The sequence below is a fragment of the Idiotropiscis lumnitzeri genome, chromosome 10 (assembly GCF_059441095.1).
Source record: "Idiotropiscis lumnitzeri isolate Australia: NSW breed Sydney's pygmy pipehorse chromosome 10, RoL_Ilum_1.0, whole genome shotgun sequence".
Lineage (NCBI taxonomy): Eukaryota > Metazoa > Chordata > Actinopteri > Syngnathiformes > Syngnathidae > Idiotropiscis > Idiotropiscis lumnitzeri.
Window position 1 is genome coordinate 21,486,041 of NC_142400.1, and position 24,443 is coordinate 21,510,483.

The window sequence follows — 24,443 nt, forward strand, 5'->3', positions numbered from 1 at the left end:
CTTGGTGAAATCCAAACCAGTCTATGTCAGCAAACATTTTTACATAGTGGCACATAAGTGCTGTCTTATTTACAGAAATTTTGTCAATTGGCTGTTAAACCTGAATACGGCCTGTCAACATGATTATTGTCAGATAAATCACTCTCACACTTATTAAGAAATCCTTCTTAAACCGTTCGTGACTATGAACACTATGAATTTAAGACCAAGGTTGTAAATATGTGTTATTAGTTGTTCTACTTTTCCAATTCCCGTCCCTGACCTTTTGAAAGAGCAATTGTTCTATACATTTCAGTTTTCGCCATTACATGTCCTGACCGGAGGCAAACTAACCAAGCGTTTGCATCATGGAATTTGTTATACAAGTGCTAAGGTCAAACCTAATCTCATATTTTTGATTGCTTTTAATTACCAAGCAGTTAAATTTGGACAAAAACTTAACGGAACAAAATGAGATCACAAAGGCCAAACTAAAAAGTGAAATGTAATTGACTGACAGTCACCTCACTGCTTGGAGAAAGTCAGCTGGGACAGGCTTCAGCTCAACTGTGACCCTGCCCAGCAAAAACTGTAGAAAATGGATCGAAAGCCTATCTTTTAATTTTTATATTTATATTATATATATATATATATATATATATATATATATATATATATATACACTCTAAATTGATTGCTTTATTTAAAAAATGAGACTAAATGAATAAATTATTACTATTAATAATGATAATAATAACAATTGATAGCAATTATTAAAAAATTAAATTAAAGAAGAAAACAATGCATCCAACATAATTAACATCCTCAAAAAGGAATAGGCAGACAATATGAATAAGAAGTAAAATACTTACCCTTACCGCCTACTCTATTAATCATACCCTATAATTTCTATACCCCATTTCTTTCTCCACATACATACATATGTATGTATACGTATATGTCCTATACATGGTTTTACATGAATATTAATATATTAAAGCATCCTTAGTCTCTGTAAACTAATGTGAATATTTCCATTTACCTGTTGTTGTAGCAATATCAGCAAAACAATATATTAGATATTTAAAAGAAAACAACAATGACAACAACATAAAAAAAAAGAACAAACCTTTCAGCCCCCTCCTCCACGTATGTTTTAAAAATTATTTATTTTTTTTCTCAGTTAAACTGGCTGATGCTTGGCCATTGCTGGCATTGTTTGGTGAAATACTTTTGCCTTTGTTCGATTATGATGTTAAAATATTTTTTATTGTTTGTATTACAACTCATCTTCTCATACATTCTTTATATGTGTGTTGTTTTGATTAACTACACATATTTACCTATTACATAAAATACAGTAGAATGAAGCCTTTGCTTCAGCCCTCTGAAACATTTTTTCCAGTGTTTTTGCTACTTCAGTCGATAATAAATTTCAACTGCTAAATCACCCTAAGCTAAAATGTCTCTCTTTTATAACCACAGAGAAACTAACACTTGTCAGTACATATTTTACAATCAACAGGAAAAAAAAGAAACCCAAAAAACTAATTAAAGTCTTGTCTTACCAGAGACCTTTGTTGGCATGAGACAACAATTTACCACTTGGTGGAAAGTATTGATGACTTCCTAAACTCTAACAGGCTTCCTTCTAATCTGAATTGTAGATGTCCAAAATTATATCGGAATATACGTGATCATTTGAGCAAAATGGTGACACTTTCAAGTCAGCAACATGTTTGTAAAACATCAAAAAACAGCATAAAAGAAGATGTAGATGTAAATTCCGGTTTTGATGAGACGCACGGGTACAGTAATCACAAAGGGTTTTAGAGAGGTGTAGAGAATACAGTGAGCCAAGCAGATGAACTGGCATCTTTACGATAGTGTTACTGAGAGGACTGCTTAATAAGGTCGCCCAAAATAAAGAGTCAGGACTGTGGTGTGTTGAGGCAAGATTGGGCAAGGAATACAGAGGAGGAGCAAGGGAAATTGAGGAAAGGAGAGTGGTGAGAATTTGGGGGAAGGCGGAGGGGCTTCTGGGACAGTAGCCATGGGCACTGAGAGGTAAGGAAAGGTGGGAGCTCATGTGAGATGGGCACCTCAGAAAATCAAGCAGCCGCTCTATTCCCCCGAGTGGCAGCATGGCCTGACTGTCAGTTGAAAGGCCTGTGAAAAGGCCAATAGCACGCACGATAATGGGATTGTGCCACTGTGGATTGCTGGTGTACTATTGGGGTCCTTTGGTGTTCCCACAATTCACCTATAGACCGAATTGGAGTTGTTGTGTTCAGTATTGGTTAAACATAAGAGTTAGGTTTAAGGGTAGCCTTTAAACAATTCATCAAGTGGCAATTAGGAGTTGGGCAAGAAAAAAGTTTGATGATTTAAAAAGAATATATGTTGTATATGTAATCAACAGGGCGTCACGGTGGACGACTGGTTAGCACGATGGCCTCACAGTGAGAGACAGCAGCGGGCCACGATGCCAACCATTCGACAAAGCGTAGTGGGACCCCGATTCTGTTCATAGATGTCAGCAGACCTATCCGTCATACTCGATCATAAGCCCGGCTGAAGTCGAAGAATGTGACGACGGTGCGTTTGCGCTGCGACGACTGGAACCCATCCGAGATGAATTGGGATAGTCGGAGGCATTGATCGGTGGTACTGCGACCCTTTCTGAAACCGGCCTGCCATGGGCTGAGGATGGTGTGTCCTTCGAGCCACCAGGATAGTCGGTTTGTAATCATACGCTCTAGGAGCTTGCCAATTGTCGAGGTCAGGGCTATTGGACGGTAGCTTCCCACGCACGCTGGATCCTTGTCCTTCTTCAGGAACGGGATTATTGTAGCGACACGCCATTCCTGTGGAACCCAACCAGACAGCCAGCTGTAATTCATGACGCTCAGCAGTTCGGTTTGTGCGCTGGGGGTGAGGTGTTTAAGTAGGTCGGGAAAGATGCCATCTGGGCCGGCTGCTTTGTGTGGCTTAAGCTGCTTCACCGCCTTTCTCAATTCTTCTATTCGGAAGGGGTCCTCAATTTGTTGTCGAGGTGTGATCCGTCTACTACTGACGGTTGAGTGCAGCTCTCTGGCAGCTCTACGCATAGGTTTGTCGGTTTTTCGTCCACTTATTTCGGCATATTCTTGAACAAATGCCGAGGCCTTCGCTCTGTCGCTTGCGTAGGTGGCACCATTATAGACGAGGGTTTTGCTGGTATTCTGTTGCCCTTTGCTAGACAGAGATTTCACCACCGACCATGCTCGCCTTGCGTCTTTCGTCTCCGTGATTTTGTGGAGATGTTTCCGCCAGGCATTGCGCTTGGCTTCTACTGTCAGTCGGTTTATTTCGCGACAGACCTCAACAAACTCTTTCCGGTTGTTCCGCATGTCACGACGCAGCCTATTGCGTTTTTTCCGCATTTCCTGGATTTCGGTGGTCATCCAGGGTGTCTCCCGGGTTCGGACGGCTTTGATAGGTACTGCTTTGCCCTCTGCTTCTTTGAGGAGAGTACAGAGGGCTTTCAGTTTGCCGGAGGGGGACGTCTCATTTTGGAGGTTAGAGACGCCTTCATCGAGACAGCGGTGGAACTTTTGCCAATCAGCTTTTCTGTAGTTACGACGCACTCGCCGGCAGGGTCTTTCGATATTGATGCTCTCGTTCCACTGCACCAGGATCGGGAGGTGGTCTGACCCAAGAGCCACCAAGGTTTCCCATGAAAACTGGTGGGCCAGGTCCTCGTCAGTGATGGTTAGATCCGGTGTGCTCACGCCCGGGACTTTCCCTGACGTCGCCGCTCTTGTCGGTGATCCGTCATTGAGGGTGATTTTGGAGGCATCTTCTAGCCATTCTTTGACCACGGCACCACGGGAATCATCTTGGGCGAAATTGTCCCAGTTGTGATGGTGGGCGTTAAGGTCCCCGCAGATGATGCCCCTATTGGACGGGAGGTGCGCCTTCCAGGTCGTATCGGGTTGGGCATAGTCAGAGGATTGTGGTGGCAGGTAGACGTTTGAAACATGGAGTTGCCGTCTGCGCGCAATATGGAGTATGACCGTTTGGCGCTCAAGTGATGTAGGGTTGTTTGTATTGAGCGTGGAGTATGGAATACCCTTACGGATGAAGGTCATTAGGCCACCACCTCTGTGGTGGATCGTGCCGCTACCTTGTCTGTCTTGGCGGATTGCGTCATACCCTTGTACATATGGTGTCTCATCTTCAAGGCCAGGTTTAGTTTCTTGGATTACGGCCACATCTATCTTATAGGCGTGCATTAGATCTTCCAGCTCTGTGGCCTTCGTGGCGATGGAGTCTGCATTCCATTGAAGAAGTCTTAGGCGTTGTAGGGTATTTTTAGGTGCTGACGTACGTGTAGGGGGAGGCTGTTCGTTCGGGTTCGGAGGTGTGACTGGGGCAGTCTTGCAGGTTGGACATCTCCAGTCCCGGTTTTTCCGCAATTTTTCTAGCGCAGATCTGGTCTCTGGGGCGCATTTGACGTGGAAGGCGCGATAACATGTTTTGCAGGTGAGGGGGGTTTTGAGCATGTGGGGCATGTTGTATTTGTGGGGGGACAGAGACCTGAAGTGGCTTGTGGTATGTGGTTGTTCCTGACATTGGCACTTTGTGGGGGGTTGTTGGCGCCTTGGTTGGTGTTGGTTGTATGTACATGGGAGGTGGCGCTGTGGTAGGTGCGTGGTGGTAGGGGGCTTTGGTTGGGGATGTATTTACAGGGGGTGTAAGAGTTGTGTAGGACGTGGATGGGTGAGTGGTGGGTATGGCAGTGGTCCCTGGTGGGTCTGGGTTCATCCACACGGGGTTGGAGTCAATGTGTGTTGTAATGGGGCTAGGGTTGGTGCACGCCGAGCACTGCCAGTTGGGGGAGGGGTTGTATCTCGAGATGCCCGTGCAGGTACGGTGAGCAACATTACTGCAGGTTTGACATGTGAGGGGAGAGGATCCGTTGCGGATCTTTGTGTTACATACAAAACATCGGTAGGTCTGGGCGGCTGTAGGCTGACGTCGTGGTTCGGCATCAACCCCCACGACAAAATCGGCACAGGAAGCCTTGTGGACTCTTCTGCTGTTCTCGAGTCAGGCCAGTGCATTTCTTGTGGAAGGGACGCCGACAGCCCGAACAGTCGATCGGACTGATGTCACAGCGAATCGTTTTGGCACACCCTGGGCAGGATGGGCCGGGATTCGCCTCGATGTCGCCCGCTACTAGGAGGAGACTACGGAGATGCAGTGCGGGACGAGCAGCTCCGTCGATCGAAAAAACAGTCGGCCATCTTCCTCGAAGCAGTCCGGATGTTGCAGATCTGGATTTGCATAACCACCCCATGAGAGGTGATTTGACATGGCACACCACTTGTAGGTTCCAGTTGTCCGCGTATTGTGCCACAATACATCGCCATGCAACGCAGCCTTGCTGAGTATGCGGCCCCCGCCTGGTACCCTTGGCTGTCAGCCACCAATATCGGAAAGCTCGAAAGAGTACAGCTTGAGGCAGCCAGAGCGATAACGCACCAGGTCAGAACAACCCCTGTCGAAGCCATCCTGGCTGATGCAAACCTTCCCACAATTGCATCGAGGCTTCAAGCCTCCTCCCTTATTAAAGCGGACGACTGGGCGCACCTCCCAGCGACAGATGCCCGCAACCAGCTCCTTCATCTACCCACCCACCATCGACTCAAAAAGACTGATTGGCGTCACCTGAACCTGCCCACCCTCACCCGTCTCGGCATTAACCCCCAAATACCCCCCGACAAACGGCACTACCACCCCCCATGGGAGCTCCCACCCTCAATAGACACCATTTTTACTCCTGCATTCAAGACGATGCCCCCGAGCAACAATTACAAGCCGCTACAGATACCATTGCCGCACTCCCCACACCCGACTTTCAACTATACACGGACGGTTCAACCCACGAGGGCACCACGAATGGCGGTGCTGGACTTGTCGTCATGGCCAAAGATAGAGTTGTACACGAATGGCATGCCCCCACGGGATGTCATAGCAGTTCCTTCCAATCGGAGAGAGCCGCCCTAACTGAAGCTCTGCGCTGGTTAACAACCACCTCTTGGTCGTCCGCAACAATTATCTGCGACTGCAAGTCACTCGTCACAGCCATCGACAACCCCTTCCCCACAGACCCAGAAATCATCACACTCCAGCAAAAAGCCGCGTCCATCTCAAAAGACAAAGGCCTCCTGGTGATATGGGTCCCCGGCCATTGCAACCTGCCTGGCAACGAGTTAGCCAATGCCCAAGCAAAACTCGGCTCATCCCTGCCACAACCCCCAACTACAGCAGACATTGCAACACGCCGTGCCCTCATACGAAGGGAATGCACCCACGGATAAAGGAAGTCTACAAAAAAGCTCCGGACGAACAAAAGGAGGCCGAGTTATCAAAAGCCGACGTCACGGACCTTGTGCGGTTTCGAAGCGGCCACCATCCATCCCTCCGAAGGTGGCAACATCTAACGAACAAGACGGAGGACCCAAACTGCAGACTATGCAACGAGGAGGAGGAGACCGCGGAGCACCTCTGGCTGAGGTGTCCCGCCTTACAGATCAACCGCTACCAACTGCAGCAAGGCCAATCAATGGACGAGCTCGTCCGTCTACCTCGAGGCAGTCTAGCGCTTCTGAAGGATATCCTCAGGCGCCTGAGATGATTCACACACACACACAGCAGCGGGCGTGGGTTCGATCAACGGGTTGGAGTTTGCATGCTCTCCCCGTGCCTGCGTGGGTTTCCTCTGGGTACTCCGGTTTATATATGGCCGGAGCTGGGATTGAACCCACGACCGACCCCGCTCTCACTGTGAGGCCATCGTGCTAACCAGTCAGCCACCGTGCCGCCTATATATATATATATATATATATATATATATATATTGTATATATATATATATATATTGTATATATATATATATTGTATATATATATATATATATATTGTATATATATATATATATTGTATATATATATATATATATTGTATATATATATATATATATATATATAAAACAAACAACCAACCGCGTTCACAATCACACGAAGGAACAACAATTTAGAGTGTTCAATGAAACTACCAAGCACGGTTTTGGAATGCGGAGGAAACCGGAGTATCTGGAGAAAACCCACGCAGGCATGCGAAGAAAATGCAAACTCCACACGGGAAGGCCGGAGCCCGGGATCGCTTCCTGAACCCTTGAACTGTGAGGCAGATGTGCGAACCAGTTGTTCATTGTGCAGCTCAACATCAGAATCAGAATCAGAAATCCCTTTATTGTCATTGTACTCAAGTGTGCAACGAGATTAGAGAGCTCCCCTCTCCCGTGCAATACAACATTAATTCAGATAAATATATAAATGAGATAAATAAGAGAATAGTTAGTGCAATGGAAAATAATATTGAATAGGATATCTAAAAACACATCACTTTGCTGTTCTGCAAGGTAGGGGTGGTCGTGTGTGTGTGAGAGAGTTGAGAATGGAGATGGCTCTTGGAAAGAAACTATTTCTCAGTCTATTGGTCCTTGATTTGATGCACCTGTAGCGCCTGCCAGAGGTCATCAGGTCGAACAGGTGTGAGTATGGGTGGGTATTGTCTTTGATGATGTTGAGAGCCCTTCTGAGGCACCGGACTTGTGTAGATGTCCGACAGTGAGGGGAGAGGGCAGCCAATAATCCTTTGCGCTGTTTTGACTGTCCTCTGGAGCCTCACTCTGTCCGCCTCAGTGCAGCCGCTGTACCAGGTGGAGACAGGTGGAGATGAATAGTATCACCTAATTCATTAATGGATCTCCATCAATATATTCCAGATATTCGATAAATAGTATCAATTTTTTTCAAGATAATCAGTATATATAAATTAATTTAACCTGATTGATTCGTAAACTCTAACTCCATATCATCCAGATATTTAGTAAATATAAATCAATTTCACCGAGATAATGTGTGTGTATATCCTTCTTTTCCTTTAGGCTTTTCCCTTCAGGGGTTGCCACAGTGAATCAGTTGCCTCAATCTAACCCTGTCCTCTGCATCCTCTGCTCTCACCCCAACTACTTTCATGTCCTCTTCAACTACATCCATAAACCTCCCCTTTGGTCTTCCTCGAGACCTCTTGCCTGGCACTTGGAAACTCAGCATCCTTCTGCCAAGATACTCACTATCTCTTCTTTGGACATGTCCAAACCATTTCAGTCTAGCCTCTCTGTCTTAATCTCCAAAGGCCTTAATATTTGCTGTCCCACTGATGTACTCATTACTGATCCTATCCATTTGGTCACTCCCAAAGAGAACCTTTGCATCTTCATCTCTGCCACTTCCTCTCTGCCTCCTGTCATTTCTTCAGTGGCACTGTCTCCAGACTAGACAGCCTCGCTGATCTCACCACAATTCCATAAATCTTTTCTTTCATTTTAGCTTAAACTCTCGCACATCACACCTGACTCTTTTCTTCACCCGTTCCAGCCAGCCTGCACACGCTTCTTCACTTCTTTTCCCCACTCTCCATTGCTCTGGACTGTTGACCCTTGATACTTAAACTCCTCCATCTTCTTGGTCTCTTCTCCCTGTAAGCTCACTATTCCTCTTGTGTCCCTCTCATTTACACACAGATACTGCGTTTTGCTACGGCTGATCGTCATTCCACACATTTCCACACCGGTTCCCTGCTCTCACTTCATATACAATGTCATCTGCAAACATCATGGTCCATGGAGATCCCTGTCTAACCTCATTTGCCATCGTATCCATTACCATAGCGAACAAGAATGGACTCAAAGCTGATCCCTGATGTAGTCCCACCTCCACCTTGAACAGCACACCTCACCACTGTCTTACAGTCCTCATACATGTCTTGCAGCACTTGAACATACTTCTCTGCTACTCCAGACTTCCTCATACAGAACCACAGTTCCTCTCTGGGCAATCTGTCATAGGCTTTCTCCAGATCTACAAAGACACAGTGCAGCACCTTTTGACATTCTCTGTACTTCTCTATCAGCATCCTCAAAGCAAATATTGCATCAGTTGTACTCTTGGCATAAAACCATACTATGCTCACAAATGTTCACCTCTGCCATCAGTCTAGCTTTCACCACTCTTTCCCACAGCTTCATTGTGTGGCTCATCGTCTTTATTTCTCTGTAGTTGCCACAACTCTGCACATCGCCCTTGTTCTAAAAAATGGGCACCAGCACACTTCTCCTTTCCTCAGGCATCTTCTAACTGTCTAAGAACCTGTTGAACAATGCAGTCAGATATTCTACTGCTACCTCACCTAGACACTTCCATACCTCCACGGGTATATCATCAGGGCCGAGTGCCTTTCCGCTTTTCATCCTCTTCAATGCTCTTCTCACTTCATCCTTACTGATCTTTGCTACTTCCTGGTCCACAACAGTCACCTCTACTACTCTTCGTTCGCTCTCATTTTCCTCATTCATCAACTCTTTAAAGTACTCTTTCCATCTTCCAATCACAATATTGGCAACTGTCAACACACTTCCGTCCCCATCCTTTATTACCCTAACCGGTTGTACGTCCTTCCCATCTCTGTATCTCTGCCTTGCCAATCTGTATAGATCGGTCTCTCCCTCCTTACTGTCCAACCTCGCATAGAAGTCATCGTAAGGCCCTTGTTTGGCCTTTGCCACTTCTACTTTCACCTTCCGCTGCATGTCCCTGTATTCCTGCCTACTTTCTTCAGTCCTCTCACTGTCCCACTTCTTCTTAGCTAACCTCTTTCTCTGGATCAATTTCTGCACCACCTCATTCCACCACCAAGTTTCCTTATCTCCTTCCCTTCCAGATGACACCCCAAGGACTTGTCTACCTGTTTCCCTGATCACATTTGCTGTAGTTGTCCAGTCACCTGGAAGCCCCTCTTTACCTGACCATCAAGAGCCCGTCTCAACTCCTTCCTGAAGGTCATACGACACTCTTCCCTTTTCAATTTCCACCATTTCGTCCTCTGCTCTACCTTTACCCTCTTTGTCGTTCTCACCACCAGAGTCATTCTACACATTACCATCCTATGCTGTCTGGCCACACACTCACCTGCCACTACTTTGCAGTCGTTGATCTTCAGATTACACCGTCTACACAAGATGTAGTCTACCTGTGTACTCCTACCGCTTCAGGAAGAAAGTATTCACAATCGCCATTTCCATCCTTTTTGCAAAGTCAACCACCATCTGTGCTTCTGTGTTCCTCTCCTGGTTAACAAAGCTGCCCATCACCTCCTCATCACCCCTGTTTCCTACACCAACATGTTCATTGAAGTCTGCACCAATGACAACTCTCTCACTTTTAGGGACACTCTGAATCATTTCATCAAGGTCCAACCCAAAATTCTCCTCCAGCTCACAACCTACCTGTGGCGCATACCCACTAACAACATTGATCATCACACCTTTGATTCCTAGCTTCAAGATCATATTCTATCTGACACTCTTTTTACTTCCAGGACGTTCCTAACAAACTCCTCTTTCACAATAACTCCTTCTCCATTTCTCTTCCCATCTATACCGTGATAGAACAACTTGAACTCTGCTCCTAAACTTCTAGCTTTGCTCCCTTTCCACCTGGTTCCCTGAATACATAGTATGTCCACTTTCCTCCTCGGCATCATGTCAACCAGCTCTCTACCTTTCCCCGTCATCATTCCCACATTCAAAGTCCCTACTCTCAGTCCTAGAGTCTTTGTGTTCCTCTTCTCTTTCTTCCTTCAAACGCATCTTCCTCCTCTCCTTCTTTAACCAACAGTAGTCCAATTTCCACCAGCACCCTGTAAGTCAGCAGCACCGGTGGCGGTCGTTGTTAACCCGGGCCTTGACTGATCCAGTATGGAAGTCATATATTTGATTCGCATGTTTGATTTGGCCAAAGTTTTACGTCGGATGCCCTTCCTTGCACAACCCTCTGTATCTATCCGGGCTTGGGACCGGCACAAGAAGACACTGGCTTGTGCCCCCTTACGGCTACATTGTGCAACTGATTTGTGTATGTGTTCAAATTAAATAAACACAAAGGATTTCTATTCGTTCTTCGCACACCCTCCTGGCCCAAAATTGAAAAGGAGGACCATGTTATCTCAAAAAGATTGGCGAAAGGTTTTAGAGGGTCTAATTGAGACTGTGTTACGGGACTATTAAAAACACACACTTGCACAAATGCAACCTGTAAAAATGGATACCAGCAATCAGGGTTCAATGTTCCCTCACTTTTCGTGGGGAATACTTTCCATGTTTAGGAAAAAAAATGTTGATGTTGAAAATGTAAGTGTAGCCAAAGTTGCACAAATAAAAATAAAACATAAATGTCAGCCTGGTGTTTTTCTGTAAAATGTCATTTGTAAAGGTAATGTGTAAGGTATTAAAACAAGAAGGCATTGTATTAAGAAAATGAAAGAGCCTCAATTTCACCCATAAAATCAGCACATAAGAAGCATTATCATCCAGATAATTAGTAGATAAAACTCATGTTAATTGAGATCATGAGTATGTGTAAATTATCCATCCATTATCTGTAACGCTTCTCTTCATTAGGGTCGCAGGGGGTGCTGGAACCTATCCCAGCTATCTTTGGTCAGTAGTCGGGGGACACCCTGAACTGGTTGCCAGCCAATCGCAGGGCACACAGAGACGAACAACCATCCGCGCTCACACTCAAACCTAGAGGCAATTTAGAGTGTTCAATCGACCTGTCATGCATGTTTTTGGAATGTGGGAGGAAACCAGAGTACCCGGAGGAAACTCACGCAGGCACGATGAGAACATGCAAATTCCACACAGGAAGGCCGCTGCTGTCTCTCACTGTGAGGCCATTGTGCTAACCAGTCGGCCCACCATGCCGCCATATGTAAATTAATTTAACTTAATTAATAAATATGAATCAATATGAAATATATATTTAGTGAATATAAATTAATTTCTTCAAGATGATTGTGTCATGTCATTATCCACACCGCTTATCCTGTACAGCAGAGGTATTCAATTAAAAGTTACAGAGGTCCACGACTAAAATTTCTTCCAATTAAAAGGTCCAAACCAAAGTCCAACTTCCCTTAATGTCTAGCCTATGTTTACATTTTTAGTTTCAATATTTAGTCATTTTCAACAGAGCGCACTTATATACTAAATATTTAGCAATGTTCACATTAAACACCTTTGCCAGTCAAACAAATATAAGGCGTTTATTTCACATTCAAGAAAATGTGGCTCCAGGAACTTAAGTTTGCCACTTCCAGAAAAATAACAGTCAAATATCTCCTGCAGAAATATATCAAGTGCTAAGCATTGAGTTAACATCTTTTACCTTTTTTTTCTCAAATCAAAGAGTTATCAGCCTAAAAAAAACGGAAAGCCTAATTATCCAAGTAAAACAGGTCAACATGTTCAGTACACAATCAATAAAAATGGCTGTCCTCATGAAAAACTAATTCAAAATGAGCTTTGACACCACTTTGAATATTTTTTTAACTTCTCTGAATGAGAAAAATGAGTTTGTGACTGCCCTGCCAGTGACTTAAATCTGGGTTGGAACGGAGTCAGAGCCATTGGGATTTGGTAGATTATTTCACACACCTTTCAATAATGTTTGTGCAAACGTATTTAAGCACTCCTTCACAACTTCCCCAACACTGAATGTTTCCTGAAAATCCATGATACTTTTAGTGAACATTCGTTTGCATGCCGCTGGGCTGTAAACGAAAATGTAAAAATCTCTTATACTGCACTCGAAGTTCGATGTTTTTGCGTGCGCTCACCTCAAACTTCAGCGGATAACTTTGCAAAAAAGGGCGGTGCTTTGTTTCGTAGTGGCGCTTCACAATGTTGCGACGGTTTCGGAGCATATGATGCACACTGGTTTTGAACAAAACAAAATTTCTTCGTCTATTCATTTAAAACAACACGCATCAACCTTGCTAACTTTTTAGCAAGGCATACTGTCAGCAGCACGCTCTTCCGGTCTGGCAGTGGATCGTAAACAAAAGATTTGATTGGCTCAAATCAATGACGCCTTTTCCGTATTAACTAGAATTGCTGCGCCAACGTTTGCGAATGCGCCCTGAAAAAAATTAATCGTAGAGCGGTCATGGGTCCGGTCCGCCATTTGGTGATGCCTGCTGTACAGGGTCGCGGGAGGGTGCTGGAGCCTATCCCAGCTGACTACAGGCAAAAGGCACACTAAACCCTGAAATGGTCGCCAGCCAGTTACAGGGCAGACATAGACACCGTCACTGAGTGGGAACTGAACCCACGCTGCCCGCACACAACTCAGGCGAGTGTACCACTACACCGTCAGTGACCTCAAGATGATTAGTATGTACAAATTTAATTTAACCTGATTCATTAAGAAATTTAAATCAATCTATTCCATATATTTAAGAAATAGAATTCAATTTTAATGATGCGTTCACAGACGCTACTGATGAGTCAGAGACAATACAAAACATTGGATATATTTTAATGTTATTGTTTTACATTATTCAGATTATCTTCCCACTTGCTGGAATCATTGACAGGCGAATATATTTGATTTTGAAGTAACACTTGATGTAAGACTGCTAAAGAAAAATATGCCTGTTTTCTCGGCGTCCTCACAGGAACTTTTTGTTTGCGAAACATTGATCCTCCTCAAGCAGCCCGACTATAAACATATGCTGCGCCGTGATGCACACCGTTCAAGAAGACCACCTCCAGGGTTCATCGATGAGGAGTTTATCCCAAATCAACGCAGACTCACGCCGCTGACAGCTTCATGAATTGGCTGCATGTGGTGGTGAACACGAATGTGCATGAGCAATAGCCAGGCATTACAGGCACAGAGTCGCCGGTAAAATAGTAATTTTGTTGTGCGAACCTAGTCTGTTGAGTGACCAAAAGCTAATTGCTGCCCTAAGCAGTGCTATTAATTTTAACATAAAGAACATACTGTGGGAGTGGGAGGTGTAAACATTGATGCCTAACATGAGATTTGTGTAGATAAATGTCCGAAATATAACCAGTCAGGGTTCAAATGTTCATTCGTACTCTTGTCCACTTCAGCCGTGTAAGTGGCGAATCAATCAACACGGTATTTTTGATTTTGTGGAGGTGATCACATTAGCTCACCTTCGATATCAATAAATCCAAACAATTGTGCAGAACGATTTTATACTTTCACAGGTTGAAGTGGACAAGAGTGTTAATTTGCATTTCGGTGGCAATCGGTCGCCGTTTTCGACAACAGAACTGACAACTTGAGCAATATTGCCTCCCTGCTGTGACGTAGAATGCTAAGACCGGAAAAAAATAAGTCGAGCTCCAAAAAGAGGGCGTGGCAATTTGTTGTAAATCTAATCACAAAGAAATACCTTAAATCACTACAGGGTGTTTTTGGGGGGCATACAATTGAAAATTATGGTAAAATTAAATAGAAAACGATAATTAATCTATTCACCCATGACCCATTTTCTGCCATTGATTCTTTTCATGATCACGGGTGAACTGTCTAACCCATCTGATATTTGGAAAGAGGCAGGGTACACCCTTGATTGGTCATTGGCTAATGACAGGACACAAATAATCAATCATTCACGACTACAGACAATTTGGAGTCTTTAGTTAACCTGATTTGCATGTTGTTTTTTTCTTCAATAAAATATATAAATGCAGAACTGGGTTACACACATCAGTCATCTCATCTTTACAGCTAAAGAAAGTTGAGCATTCTTTCAACTTTGAGACAGAATCAGCATTAAAGTCCTGCGCTTGTCCCCGAAGTTAAATGCAAGCAAAAGTGTACATGCATTTAATTTGAATTGAGACGTAATCCCCCAAGAAACATAGGAATCCAGGAGGAGGCATTTCAGCGTCATTGGTAATTAGACTGGAGGGTGGATACATGTCATTATGCCCAAAGAAAGATGTGCCAAAGCCCAGTGTTGCCCTGTAATCCTTCCACTACGCTGCACATTATGTCTCAGCCCCAATCCACCATACTAAAAGTCATCACATTTCAGCAGCCACAGTGGGCCAGACAAGCCAGCTGCCTCAGGCACACTGACACCAGGTTTTTCTCCAGTGACTGAAATCGCCTCTGCAAAGAGCTGAAGTTTTCTTTCTCTCAGGTTGAATAAGAATGAAGAGAGCACCGTTTAGCTGCCCTGGTTCTAAGATAAGGCTAACAACTGTAATAGGTCCTCAGGGAAATAGATACTCTGGATAATAGAGATCTGTCATTGCTACCAGTCCAACGACTTTGTTTACTTGTAACTAAGTACTGTTCCTATTCCTTAACATTTTGCTTGTGTACCATAAAGGTTTACTTCATCAAGAGGGACTATTGTGGACAATGGAATCTGGAATTTTGTGTTTGATCAAATACTTGTAAATAGACACCTCCAGGGTTCCAGACAGGGATTTTGGCCCCCCATGAAAAGAAATCTTGCTGGCTCCCGTACAGCTGGCCATTAGGCTGTCAGAAAATCTTGATACCCTTTTACATAAAACTATGCATTGTATTGATATTTTTGACTATTCCCATAATTGTGAAAACAATAAGAGTAACTTGTCGCATAAGCACTAAAAATATAAGGAATTCATGTAGATTCAATAATTTGCTGCAAGATTCAGACCCTATATCCTAAAACCATTTCTTTCTATACAATAATTGAACATAAAATCATCAAGATTAATTACCAGATAATTCAAAACTTAAATATTCCACTCTTCCATTAAAATCTAATACAATTACAATCAGTGGACAAACAAATAAAATCTCTGCAAACAGCATCGAAAACAAACTGGTCAGAATCAACAAGCAAACAATAAAATAAAATGAAAAATAATAATAATGATGACTGCTAAACCTGCGGAAATGAAAGAGAAAAAAATTCTTGTGCAATCCACCAAGCACACGCAATGAGAGAAATGCACGCAAACTGAACACAAACTGCATTGCCACTCCGGGCTGCGCCGGTCCCATTTGCATGCATGTAAATTAGGGAATATTCATGTTTATTTAAGAACGAACGAACAGGTTCTTTCTCCTGCCTAACCTTTGCTTTTCCGTTTTTGTCTACTGGACTTCAAGGGCATCAATGCCATCTCCACCTCCACTCACTGTCTGATAACATGAAAAAGTTGTCAGTCTCTGCAGGCTGGAGTGTGTGGACTGAACCATTTAACGTAAATGGAGAGTGGGAGACAAATAAAAAAATACACTTACTTTTGCCACCAATGTATTGTAAAGTAAACATATGGGTAATTGTATATTTATTACTGAGTGTTAAATTATTTAGTCAGGATTCTAATCTTATTAGGGGCCCTTGTGACCCCTAATCGATCATGAGCCCTTAGAATCCCTTACCGTATTACCCCCTTTTCAGTCCCCACCACTCCACACTTTAAAAGCAACTTTCTCCTCGATTTTCAAGGAGAACAAGCCGGGATTCTCAACAATTCAAGATTCCCATTTCAATGTCAGGTCAGAAGCATTTATTTGATACAAGTGAGTCGGTGATTACAATCACCATGACGGCTGGGCGTAAAACAACGACGGTCATGATGAAAAGCAGGAAATAAAGAACAAGGATCTTGCATTAGAATACAAAGAATGAGTTTGACAAATGGACATTAAACACAATTTTTTATGTATATGAGTGAGATATAAATGGGGGGTGGAATGAAGGCAGTTGTGCTGAGTTGATGAAGTGATGATGCAATGGGCAGGAGAACTCCTGCAGAGGATGCAGAACTGGCAAAATGTGAAGTGAGAGAAAGTTTAATATCAAGAAGGGACAGCGGCATGGACTGATGGAGAGAGATGGAGGAGATTATTTGGATCAGGATGTTGTGACACAAAGACAGATGATGAAACTTCAGTGCGGTTTGAGTGTGAGCATTTTTCTCCTATATCATACCCAAACATCTGTTGTCTATATGTTCCTTCTCTTCATTAATCTTTTATGAAGACCGAAGATTTTTCAGCAAGGTCAGGATTTTATCAGCCAAGCTCAACCAGCTACTAAACAGTTTTCCTTTGAAGAAGGATCCATTTAGGATATTCTTGCTTGTTCATCACAAAGTCATTCTTTCTTAAGTTTATTACTGTTTTTTGTTTTTAATTATCTTTACCACAATCATGTCGTACCAGTCTAGGTATCTTAGCGTGCACTGTTTTACTTAGCGTTGTTCAAAAGTGTCATCTGTTATTCAGAGTGCCCAAAAGAGTAGTGGCCAGTGATTCCTGCAGTACAGAAAACAGTTCAGGCACGAGCGGCTGAGTTGTTGACAAAATAGTTATAATATATAGCATATTACATATGTATAGAATTTGACATTTCGCACCTTCAAACTGGGTTCAGTTTTGGAGGTTTTTTTAAGCCTTCCCTGACAAATACCAGTTTCTCTGTGAGCCTCTGTGACACTGTGTCCTCTACAACGCATCTCTATTGAGGAGTGCCTCAGGGATATGTTGTACTTGCTCCTCATTTTTAGAAAATGCGGCATCTTCTTCCACTTTTGTGCAGAGAATAGTCAAATTTACATACCTTATAGCGAAATAAGCCTGGGTCCTTGAAACGTTTGTTTGCATATGTCAATGCATAGAGGCTCTACAGTTTTAAAATTGTAATAATAGTAAAACAGATCATGGTGCTTGGTCCCAGAAAAGCACGTGATTCCCCCTCTGATCTGGGACCCCAGGAACATTTTTTGATGCCAACTGTGATTAATCAAATTCTATGTGCAGACTGAAGGAGTGCTCAGCGTTCCTGGCGGCGCATTTCCATATATAGTCAATGCAGTTCGCGCGGACAGGCGCGGTTGCATGACCGGCGGTGCGTTTGAAGCATTTGAAGCGGAAATTTCGCTCCTTCGCCCGTTCCACCCGCGTAAAATGAAATGAAGTTTGGACATGTCACATCAGCGACAGCCAGTTGGCTTTGAGAACGTACTCACTACGTCACACGCATGCGCATGAATAAGCAGACACACCGCCAAATAAAGTAAAAAACACTCACACACAATGCATGTGGTGAAATAAAAACAATGTGGGACAACAATATCATTGCAATCTTTGGAACCCAGAGTCAAAAAACACAGCATGCTTCATATACTAACCGGAACAAAAAAGAAGCAGCAGGCTTGGAGAATAGTGAGCAGGGAAGTTGTTGTTTCTTGTGAGTAAACCTAATTGTTTACAACTATTTTACTGTTAACCAAGATGACATTTAGCAGCCAACACAACCACCATTGGCCACCAGATTGACTGGCAATGTCAACTTTTCTTTCCCCCTGTTGGAGGAGTGTCTATCTCTTCTTGTTCTCTTAATGTTATTATAAATGTTCCTTAAATTGACTTCATGGGGTGTATAAAAAGTTTAGAATCTAGTCCCACTCTGCCCCCACTCACCTTCTTTCAAAAGGAAATAGCTGGATCCCACGTGCCACCAATAAGACTCCTGACATCATGTGCATGTGAGTTTGTTAATGCTGGTTGGATAGTAGTGGCGGCAGGAAAAAGATTTACACTGGAGAGCAGTCATCAGTCCGTCAACATTCCACGCAAGTGAATTCACATCTCACTTTGAAAACAACATCATGAGATACAGTACCTGTGCAAGCTGTACAGGTTGGAACGTATTGGATAAAGACAAAGGGAACAAAAACACATTAAAAAAAAACATGATGAAAATGCATATTTTAGTTTTCTGGATAGGAACAGTGCTTTTTCCTAATTTTACTCATCTGACTGTTTTCTACATACAAAAAAAAAACTTTGATACGTGAGAAGAGTGATATGTTTAAAAGTCTTCTATTTGAATTTATGGGTACTTTAATAGTATTTAAAGTATTTCAATTTAAGTTGTACCATAATTTATAAACATGTCAGGAATGCTGATACGAGCTGCAAAGTTTAATCAAAGATGAATGTGCTGTCATCTTAATTGTCGTTATTTTTAATTTGTATATACCTTCGGGAGTCACTGATGGTGTAGTGGTACATCTGCCTGATTTGCGTGCGGGCAGTGTGGGATCGGTTCCCACTCGGTGACGGTTTCTATGTCTGTCGTGTGACTGGCTGGCTCGTAGTCTGCTGGAATAGGCTCCAACACCATCCCGCAACCCTGTACACTGTACAGGATACCGTTGTGGAAAATGACATGACTTGATTTGGGCGGCACGGTGGGCGACTGGTTAGCACGATGGACTCACAATGCGATGGTACAGGGTTCGAATCTGGCTCTGGCGTTCCTGTGTGGAGTTTGCATGTTCTCCCCGTACCTGCGTGGGTTTCCTCCGGGCACTCCGGTTTCCTCCCATGTTGCAAAAACATGCATTGCAGGTTGATAGGACACTCTAAATTGCCCCTAGGCATGAGTGGGAGCGCGGATGGTCGTTCATCTATGTGTGCCCTGCAATTGGCTGGCAACCAGTTCAGGGTGTACCCCCGCCTACTGCCCGAAGATAGCTGGGATAGGCTCCAGTAAGCCCTGCGATCCTTGTGAGGAGGACCGGTACAGATAATGGATGGATATACCTACTATAATTCAGGCTGTATGCTAATCATAGAGCAGCTGTTTGCTGGAGTGATTTACATATGTTCAAATTAGTTGACTATTGCAACTGCTATTGGTCACGAGTCAACTTGTAAAGTAATCGTTTGTGGCGGCCCTAGCTGCGAATTGTAATTGCATAGGCGAATGTATTAGCGCTCTGGGTTAAATTGGAAATGTGCGTGTGCATACATGTACATTTGTGCGTGAATGGTTCGGTTATAACATCCTTCCAACTAAACCGCTTGCCACCCCCTTCTAACCACAGGTAAAAGTTTCTAGAAGAGCCTGTGGATTATTGTAACGCTTTGTATGTCGTGGTGAGCCAGGCCCAAATATCTCGCTTACAATTGGTCCACAATGCTGCTGCTTGGCTGCTAACCAGTACACGGAAGAAAGAACACATCAACCCTGTATTGGCCTCCCTCCATTGGTTTCCTGAACATTTCAGGATAGCTTTTAAAATATTAACGTTTGCTTTAAACTGTCTCAATGGTACTTGTACATAATTGACCATATAAGTCACGTTGGACAGAACCTGTTTCTTAGCATCCAAATCACAGATCAAACGCAATTTCCTGTGCACTCGCCTGCCTGCCTAAACTCTCTGTGTTCTTCTCCATTGCTACAAATTGTCAAGGTACAATTAAAACTTGTGGCTGTGTAAACTAATCAAAATATTTAGACTTATTAGCATACTGGCATTCGCGATAAAGCCAAAGCTGACTGCTTGTATGGTCCGCCATAGGCAACCTAGTCTAGTTTGTGTTTTCCTCACAGACAAGGAATGCAGACTTTTTAGATCTGCTGACTTTCATTTATGAGAAAGAGTGGACTACACTGTGAATTGGTTTGACCATTCCAGTCACATTGGCTGAAGCATAGAGATGTTTTTACAAGCTGAAGCTTATTAAAATGTACTTGAGGTCCACTATGTGACAGGAATGTCTTTCTGGACTTGCCATCATCAGCATCAAGCATACAGTTGCACAACAGATTTTGTATGATGAAGATAATGGTGATGATAAATGAAGATTATGCATCAAAGTTAAGAAAAGTCAAGTTTTAGATTGTGCTTAACACCTGTTGTTAATGTTAATGTCAGTTCTAATTAGAGTGAAAACCCGAGGTTGAAAAATAGTTTGGTTTTTAATCTCCGGAGTTGCCTCTTTTTTTTTTTCATCAGGGATTTTTCAAGCATGTGCAATTAATATACTGCATATTATTGCTCGATCTATTTTTTCTTTTCTATTGTTGTGTCGGTGACGGGAGTTGGAGTTAGTTTTTTTTTGTTTTTTTGGGGGGGGTGGGGTTGGTGGGGTGCTTCACTCACTCAGGGCCCAAATTTAGCCAAGACCGCCTCTGTGCCTTTCCTCTGCATCTCAGACTGCTCTGCACTCTGGCCTGCCATAGCTATTCGACACACTGTTGGTAGCGGTTTTGGCAGTAATTAAATGGCAGGTAATTTGAACTTGATTTGAAGATTGTTTTTATTATTATGATTATTATTGCAGTCTATATGTTTTGTCATAGCAAGGAATTAAAGCCTGGCATTTTGATTGTATTATCAGACCCCAACCTTGTTTGTGTTTTTAAATAAGTGCACATGGTTTTCCAAATGTTGGCTGTGGGCAGGCATTGCTTCTGCTGACCACTCTTTTCACTCTGTGCCATCAATGCTAATGGGATGACTTAAAGCTCTAATGCACCACCAACCAATGTCAATATTGTCACTAAAATAATGTATTCTGACTGTGCTAGAGAAGTACTTTGTTGAGCAATGACTTTGAGAGGGCAAATTATCAAAACAACGTGGTATTATTTTGCATTAATTCAGTGTCACAGCTTCATTCTTACACAATGCCCATAGTGCCATTTTTACACGCACTATACCTAATGGGCATCTAATTTAATTAAAGTGTAATGCTGTCTTGTTTTTGAAGACAGTTCACCATCTCACTTAGATGACCTTAAAATGATCTTAAAGCATTCAAAAAACTTCCCTTGCTTAAACAGGCATCTTTGTTAGATTCTGAACAGCAGCAACAAGCGGCCAATGTTGACACACTGTGGCACGTCAAGCCTTTCGGTGAGAGAAATCACAAGCGTGAAATTAGTTAGGAATTTGTTTATTTACACTTCTCACTGTTTTCTTTGTATCATTCTTTCTCACAAAGCTGTGCAGGGACAGGTGCACAATGTCAAAAGGGGGCGTATGAAACAAGAGTTTGAAGCGCCTTTGAGAAACATATTTCATTTTATAAGTCATTAAACATGGAAGTATTCCTGTATTCGGTATCGGGCTGAAATGACGTAGGTGACTAGACTGTTCGGCCAGCTACTGGCTTATTTATTACACAACACAGGTGATAATGTTGACATTTTTTTGTTTACAATGGAAAACACAATCGAGAAAATCGGGACATTTCAATGTGTGGTACCTCACTTTCTCCACCATTGCTTCATCCATTTTGTGTGATCACATAGATAAATTGTTTCACACTGTTAATGTAAAGTGAGACACTAAACATTTAGGATCTTTTGGTTGTGCAAATATACAAATGCACTGTTGCTACTCCAAGAACGGTAATAAGACAACCAGCGCATTCTACTAAATGAATATGAAAATTAACCCTGCCTACAAGAGTAATAAACCACTAAAAATAATAATTCTAATAGCCAATTCTAATTCCCACAATAAAACAGCGGCACAATAATCTAATAATCCAATCTGTGATAATACCAAAACAAGAATGTTCAAATTGCACCGCAGATTTTCATGATTTTCTACATTCAAATAGCATTGATGTAGCATTGTGTACTGTGAGACTACTTAAAAAATTTATGTCTGCATGTTCATAATGTATATGGATTATGTCAAGATGGGTAAAGCCAAAAGAAATACGAGATGCATTTTTTGTGTTTCAGCATAGTTTTATTACTACGAGAGTAGTGTTTCCCCCATAACAAGCAAGGCGCCTTATCATGCGACACATCTATTCAATAGACAGAACAACTCTCTCGAGCAGTGAGCCTGTCTCTGGGGCATTGCAGAGTGCATATTAGCACACAGTGCTGGCCAAAGTCTGAGAGATCTATGCTTCTAATTGACCGTGACTTATACATTATGTGAATATGTCTTTTCGGTGATGGTGCAAGAGGAAGCTGGACAAAAGGGCAGCTGTTCATAATGTCGTAGTTTGTCTTATCATTCATGTTATTGCGAGCAAGAAACATCACAAGTTTAGACAACAGACTGAAAAAAACACTGGAAAGCACACCACTCACATCTTTCTAACCTGATAAAGCTGATAAGATCCCAGAATGCCTCAGTCTGATAATCTCCCAGAATGCCTCAGTCTGATAATCTTCCAGAATGCCTCAGTTCTGTTTTTGTGTTATTTTTATTTCTTTTGGTGATAGGAATGGCATGAAACATGCATGTTTTGTTTTATTTTATTTCTTTGTTTCATTATTTGCTTGTATGCTGTTCAGAGATATTTATGGTTTTGGTTTGAACCCATGACTCTAAGGAGTGTGGTGACCAGTGGCTTCCCTTCCCTGGCATAGTCAATTAGATGTATTTCCATTACATCTCTGATTGGTCTGAGCTGAAGTGCTGCTACTAACAGCCGTTAGCATGCGCAGGCTGCGCAGACTAGATGCGTCACGTAGTAGTGCTGCTCGATGTGCTTCGTAGTGCTAGTATTAAATACAGAAATAGCACTCTCAACTGGTGCTGTACCCTTTGATACAGCTTTTAATGTGATGTGGTTTATTTATTAATTTTTAATGACAAGCTTGAAGCCGCCCGTAGATTTTTACACATCCGGTCAACGAAATAGTTCAAATTCGCCCTCGTACTGAATATTCACATCAGTCACTTCTGTATTTCAGTGGGAGGGGTGGATGATGAAATTATTTACTAAAACTGGCCACATCCATAGAGTGAAGCATAGAGAGAAACTTACAAGAGTAACTATAGCTGAGGTTTGGCAGTGGAACCACTAGCTCCAATGTGTTGCTTGGATATGATTGAGGTATCGATATGTGAGAGGGATAGGTGGCTTTAATTGAGTTTAATGAACATAAGCAAGGAGTGCCATGATAAAGCCATCTCTGCTGTGAAACCTCTGTCTCTCTCTTTGTTTGCTTCAGGGAGACTACTGAGTATCAAGCTGCATTAGGCATTGTTTGGGGAAAAAAACATTTACCAGTGTTTACGGAAATTAAAAGATTAGAAAAAAACATCTATGAGTTAGAATTTCGAGACCTGCAGCTAATAAAGCGAAACAGCCAATATGAATGTACAAATTTGTTTTTAAGGCTACATTTAGTCGTTTTCGTTTTTAATCAGGTGCATTTTGATTTGACATTAAAGGCTATGACAGTATACTAACATCACTTAAAATCAAGGCATTGTAATTAATTAATTAATAACGCTTCAAAAGCACATCCGCGTGCACGCACGCACGCACACGCACACACACACATATTCATTTTAAAAAAGGCAGCAGACCCCAAACCTTTTATAGTACCACTTGCCATTTTCATGTGAAGACATATTTTCAAGGACCAATATGAAAACAAAAACAAACATTCACAATCATTCACCATTATTGGGGCATCAATGAGTGAGTTCCACAAAGTGTCATAGTGTTCGTTAAGATATAATGAATAAAGTTCTTGTAAGCACACAGTTGTTAGCTGCACATTATTGGATGTCATAATCTGGCGATGAAGCTTCACTTTGTGTCGGTGCACTTGCGCCTTACTGCTGATATGAATCTATTAAGGCCAATTGGGGTTAATTGTTATCTTTAGCCTTCTGCTAAAGTCATACTCGTCCGCTAACTTCCACTGCGATGTGTGAACACAACTTTACTGGAGAGGAC

General features: G+C 42.7%; 1 pseudogene; it reads right to left on the bottom strand.

The window, feature by feature from the left end:
• Positions 1-8,736: 8,736 nt before the first annotated feature.
• LOC148329654 (uncharacterized) lies at positions 8,737-10,035 on the bottom strand (annotated as a pseudogene).
• Positions 10,036-24,443: the final 14,408 nt, after the last annotated feature.